At 33.7% G+C, this 6,498-nt stretch overlaps 1 long non-coding RNA gene across 1 annotated transcript; it reads left to right on the top strand.

Annotated features, from left to right (window-relative positions):
* The first annotated feature begins 926 nt into the window (after window positions 1-926).
* On the top strand, window positions 927-3,628 carry LOC129220400 (uncharacterized). Its single transcript, XR_008580465.1, has 3 exons — window positions 927-1,060; window positions 1,160-1,193; window positions 3,565-3,628. It is a non-coding gene; the product is annotated as an uncharacterized LOC129220400 (long non-coding RNA).
* The last annotated feature ends 2,870 nt before the right edge of the window (window positions 3,629-6,498 follow it).

Here is a 6,498-nt window from a genome sequence, read left to right as displayed (position 1 = left end):
TAACTCTCCAAGCAATAAAAGATGCAAGCGACCAAGAAGAATCAGCAAACGGTAAGATTTTTACCTACAGTTTCAATTTAAGATACCGATTAGTACATTTTTGCGTTAACGCAAAATGTTTACGCCATTTCGTTCACACCAACGCTGACAGCTCCAAATGAAATAAAAGTTACCGAAAACTGATCAAAAACTATTACTAATGTCAAAATAATGCATAACTAAAAGAAAAACAGTTCAATCTCTGCACCTGGAAGTTTTTTTTAATGAAAACACATTGTCTTAAAATACATGTCGAGTGCCAAACTATAGATAATGCTGCCATCTAGCAACCATGCTGCCAAAGTCTTCGCCAAGCCCTTCCACTAGTCACATGATACATCTATGAACCAATTTTCTTTATCAGCAAGAATGAGAAAGCTCGGTCTACTCTTATTATTAGTCTATGGTCCCACAGTTTTCTTTTTGACCTAGTTGGAAAAAGCCACATTTTTTACTCGAGAAATATCTCGACCTATGGTCGAAAAATAACCTTCTATCTACAAAGGAAAAAAAGTTACAAGCCGTAAAAAATAAAGTTCGAATAAATCTAATCTCCATTAAAATTACTGATGTTTTGTTTCGCATTCTTTTAGCTTCGCTTCATTTTAATTTCTTAAAGGTACACGAACTTGGCGCCACGGAATTATAAGCAATGGGGAAATGTTTTCGCCAATTCTGCATATTTTACGATTTAGCAATTTTCCCAATTGTCGCCAAATTTGGGACTTACCTTGTTGTTGTTGTTTTACCTTTTTCTTTAATTTTCTTTAATTCCTTTTTTTTAATCATCGCAAGGTAGCGTATTCGAGCGCTGGAGTTGCGAATTGCCTGCTCCGTCTTCTACCTGCAGTGACGTCAGTTTACTTGTGAGTGCAGTCTGATGTTTATTAACACTCCAACTTGTTTACTCTTAATTTTTATTGTATCACTGCGACCGTGCTATTCTTACTCCATTTTGGGAAAATAATACAATATTCGGGATTTATAATTGTAATTTTTTCTATCTTTTAACATCCGTGTGGTAAGTAAATTTTGTTGAAAGAGCGATTGTTTAAAATTTGTTTTATATGCAATTCATGCGTTTTAAATTTTACTTTCATGGTCCTGTTTTCCATTTTAGGCAGAATACGCTGCTTCCCATTTGTTAAGCAATGGTAAGTTGGCGAATGTGTTCAATTAAAAACTGATTTTTAACATTTGATCGTTTCTTTAATTCAATTCTAGTAACAGTTTCTGTGCTTGTTTTTGTGAATGTTTTTATATCTATATTACTGTTACATGAACAGTGATGCATGTTTTTACATGATTTAAGCCTGAAGGAAGTTTTTCCCACTCCGTATAGATCGAAAAGCATGTAAAGACTAAGAAAAAATATAAGTTAATGGAAATTGTATTCTTACAAAGCAAAAGTATTGCGTTCATCTATGACTATCCAGAATTTTAATCAATGGGTACTTACCGTATTACCTTGTATTACATCGTATTGTAAGAAAATGTCTGAAGAATCACGCATATAAGTCAAAGGCTAAATCTAGTTCATTGAAGAAAGATTCTCTACAATGAAGTGTTCTTTGAGTGAGTCGCTTTTCTAACACGTGTGATATAAAAGCTCATTATTTAGCTATTTTGTTTTATACCTGAGGCCGTATGTTTTGTACCCTAATATTGATGTTTACATAAAAATTTCAAGAAAAACATGTTTTTATAGTATATTTTTTTTTTTTGTTTTACTTAGTTCTACAATCTTATGCAAAAGCGTCAACTTTTCTGTATTCTAGAAATTTTTCTATTTGAAACTTTAACCCGGGAGAACTCGCATCGGGCCTGTCAGGCCCGGTCATTACAAAACTACGCTGCCAAAAATCACCCCTTCAACGGAAATGAATGTGGTCTACAGTAGCTGCGTTCGAGGTGATTTACATACTGACCACATGCTTTTCAGGAATGTACATTCCCCCTTTTCCCCAGAAAATTCCGGTTCGGGCCTCAGAGGCCCGAGCGAGAGCTCGCGCTTTTCATTTCAGATTGTGAATGTAAAGGAAGAGGTTGTGAAATGCATCGCTATTTAGCTACAAAGATGAAAGGAAGAGATTGCAGACCTTGTTGGTTGAGGTTTCAATTGATGAGAACTCCCTTAATGAAGATGATGACGAAGAAGTTGGCACAGAACAGTAAAGCGATCTCCAGTAATGCTCAGAAGATTTAGATTCACGTATCATAAAACTTTCTGAAACCTTACTTTTTAAAACATATTTTAGAGACTGTTTATATAATTATAATTCAGTGCTGAAAAATTTTTTTTTAAATATTTTGCAAACTTAATTTACTGAAATAACCACTCCGGGCCTACGGAGCCCCCCCGCAAGCGTTGTGTGACGAAAAGTACCGCGAGTTCTCCCGGGTTAAAAATGAGTTAGTTTTGCTGAAAGTATCAAAATATTGGTAAGAATTGAGGTCAAATACTTATACTGTTTTGTAAATTGCTTTCATTCAATAGGGAAGTTTTCGATTTTTCAATTTTATTTTTATATGATAGAGTAACATGTATGAACATCGTAGGTTAAAAAATTTGTGCGATACGATAAGTAGTTTTTTTAAATGAATTTTTAAAGTTCAAGTGCTTGTGACGTCAAATGGCATAGGAAGTGACATCATGCGCTCTTCCGATAGGGGAGAAACTGAAGGACGTGCATTCGACTTCGAAGACAAAACGTAAAAGGCTTTCTCCTCGCATTTAACTCCTCACGTTTCTGGAGCATTAAACCTCTCATCCTCTCGGAAATATTCGAATATCTCATTGGTGTTACTTGAGGAAGATTATTAAGATTGTGCTTTAACGAATCCGGCCTCTATAGTGTGTTCAAAAGGATTATTGAATTTCTAAAAAATAAAAATATCAGCGCGCTCAAAATGTCCCTAGCGAAAACAAGGGATCTTTGGCAGAAGGCTGCCCATTAGTGCCCTGTGACGTAAGCTCGTGACGTTTCAGAAGAGCGCACTTTTGGGCGTGGATTTTAAAAAATTCATTAAAAATCGATCACGGTGTTTTAAAATTCGGTGATCGTGAAATTTTTAGTTTTGAGGGTCAATTAACAATAGCCAACATATGAACATTTAATAGGTTGCAACTTCCCTATTACAATGACATTTTTTGAAACTTTGATGTTCAGCTGCAGAAAATTCAGAACTCGCCTTAAAAGGTTAGTCAGATGTTTGACTTAGACTTAATTGAAATCATCAAATATTCATTTGTAGGCTCAAATCATTGGTGGTTGCATCTCTAATCAAAGGTAAAGTTGAGGAAACAAATAAATTTAGAAAGCCTATCTGCATTATAACTAGAGACCAATGATAATTCTAAAATCATGGTCTGCAATTTCTCAGCTAATAGGAGCATTCTGTATAACATATCTTGTGAATGATTCTTGTTCTTAAGCCATTCAGAATGGGTTATTTTTAAATTAAAAATAACATTTCAAATGTTTAAGCTGGTTCTGAAAAGTCATGTAATTTTATTTGTTCTAGCCTCGCCAAATAATGGAAATAAAAGAATTCTTGCTGACAGCAAGAAGGAAAGATGCTAAATGTGAGTATTTCTTATCATAGTTTATTATCATTAAGTTACTTACATCACTAACATTTTATCTTGAAGAAAAGTTTCGAGAAGTTGCCTTAAAGAGCACACCTCTGGTTGTAATGAATGTTAAAAAGCACCTAGGGGGGTTCTCGATGTCTCATGCGTAACGCTAAGTTAATTTTTTTCCAGCTGACCAAAGCCTTCAAAAAATAATGCTGTTGGAGAATAATACATGCTTTAATATAGGATCAAAGCATAACAGTTAATCCCATGTTTAGTTAATAGTTACTTGAATAAAATAAAAAATTTAGCGTTATGCAGACTTAATGAAAAGCTTTCTGCGAACCAGGGTTTAAGCTGGGTTCAAAAGTTCTTTAGCATAAAAGCTAAAATTGATGGAAAAATGTTAGCAAAATGCTAAAATGTTACACATTCTCATATATTTATATATGCCTCAGTGTGTTTCATCTCCAGTTGAAAATAAAATTCATACTTCATTTGTGACATCCTTGAAGAAATAAGTACAACAGCAATTTTTTTAAAACATAAAATGAAAAAAGAAAACATGATTGGTGTTTAGAATGTTGCAGTTCCCTCCTCCTAATAAAGCAGTTTTTGGGGGGACATAATGCTGGATAAGACTAATAGTTATTGAACTTAATTGTAGTTTAAACATCTTAGCTAAGATTTAAAAAAGATTAAGGTGATTATCGCCATGCACGCTTCCTCTCTAGGATCATACATTTCTTCTTTATTTAAAAAACTAATTTGTTTTTTATTTGAGCAAAAAAGCGAAAATGCATTGCTTTATTTTAGCAATTCAGATAGTGTTTTCGCATCATGCGAAAAATGCGACTGTAGCGGAAACCCTGCTGCAAACACAAATCGTAACTGGAAAATTTTCTGCAAATAATTCTTTTGCCTAATTCACCCTTGAATCAAGACTTAAATTTATAGTCAAATATGAAAGAGACATAAGAAAAGTGCTTAAAATTATTTATTTTGTTACAATAACATATAGTTAGTATAGTAACATATAGTTTTCACCAACTAAAAAAAACTGCCAAAACTAAAGCTGAAAACTGGGAAATTTGGTTAGTAGCCAGTGGCCCATAGACTTTTATTAGTGGCCACTTCTTAAAGTTAGTATCCACTTTTTAAAACTGCAACTATGTTTCAAATTTTTATTAGTAATGAAAAAAGTATCATCAGTATATTGCTCATACGCAAGAAAGGTGACACAACCAAAAAGCATAAAATTTTCAGAAGAGACAATAAATAAATAAATAAACCTTTTTGCACAGTGCTAAACGAGGAAAAAGTTCGGTTTTAAAGCATTAGTAAATCTTTTTGCGAACCATAGACCTTTATGTTATTTTTCCTGTTGTAAGCAACATCTCAAATTGCTATATATTTTTTAATGAACCGCAAAATATGTGTTTTGAGTTGTTAAATATATAGCCCATGCACAAAAAAGTAACACATTGTTTTATGTAACCTGCCAACTATTCATGTGCATGTCCTGGAAGATGTATGTAAAATGCTTTTAGTTTTTAAATGTGGTAGAAGACATTAAACAGGGGAAGGGGAATGTGGTTTGATTGGGAATGCAAGTAGAGTGATCGCCACTTTTGCAACTTCAATCGCCTTGTGGTGAGTGGCGACCGCTAATTTTCAGCTTTAGCCAAAACCATTATTATTTTTTTTCACACATGTGCTATAAAAGGCTCAAGAAGGAAGTTCCAGAAAAAAGCTGCGGTTTTTTAAAATGTCCCTCAATTTTTTTAAAAAAATTAATGTTAGCAGTTTAAAAAAAAATTCTGCAGAGCCAAAAATTTTCTGCGAACACTGGTCTCGTTTTCATCTACATTATGCAAGACTGGCACGGGACATTTTTTCAAGAATCGCCCCTTAGTAGAATTACATGATTGGAAACATTATCATGACTGATTAAGGTTTTCTAAGGGGAAAATATTGAGGTAAATTAGGTGAGAAAACAATGGTTCAGTGCATGGGCGCCCATATAGGGGGCATGAGGTGTTCAAGCCCCCCCCCCCCCTAGAAATTAGAACTTTCTTGTTTTAAGTGATTTTTTCTTTGCAAAAATGTAAAACATTTCTTTTCCACCCATGAATAATTTATTAAGAATAATGAATAATTTATTAAAAATGTCAAACTTTAATAACTCTAATCTGTACTGAAATCAGTGTCTATGGGGAAAATATTCTGCTAAACAATGAGGAAATATCTGAGCCGTCCTTAAAATTTTGCATATGAGCGCCCAGGGTTCAGTGTTTCTCCTAAGCATTTTTAAGAGTATGCTACACCTTCTTTATAGGCTAACCTTCAATGTGCCCTTCAGTCCTTTTTACAATGTCAAAAAGCTTTTAAATGTTGTCCATTTTTTTTTTAAGGTAATCTGATATTTGTTTAGAACCTTTCCAGGAGGGTTTTTGCCTAATTAGGTACCAGACAGATTTGTGGTGGATTTACCATATTGCTAATTAGGAAGGGCCCCCAAAAATGCACATAATGTTTTTTCATTGCATTCCTGTTGCAGCAAGGGTTGCAGAGTCCGAGAAAAAAAATGACTAACTCCAACTCCAGGAATTTTAGAGCCCTCTACTATGACTCCTTTTCCCCCAAATCAGTATGACCCTGCAGCCCTGGTAGCAGCATAATTCTTATCAGTTAAAATAAAATATATGTTATTTTGTTAAAAAGGAATTCTAAATTTGTTTTTAATTCATCTTTGTTTCAAGGGTGTTTGTGGAACATGACCTAAAATTTTGGGTAGCCGTTTTCAAAAATTTTGGTCTGGCAAAATTGAAAAATTTTAGTTAAAAAAGACATTTAAAAATGGTTTTTTATATGCATATTTG

Source organism: Uloborus diversus, chromosome 4 (genome assembly GCF_026930045.1).
Source record: "Uloborus diversus isolate 005 chromosome 4, Udiv.v.3.1, whole genome shotgun sequence".
Classification (NCBI taxonomy): domain Eukaryota; kingdom Metazoa; phylum Arthropoda; class Arachnida; order Araneae; family Uloboridae; genus Uloborus; species Uloborus diversus.
The sequence above is the reverse complement of the archived record's forward strand: the minus strand, read 5'-3'. Positions and strand labels throughout refer to the sequence as shown.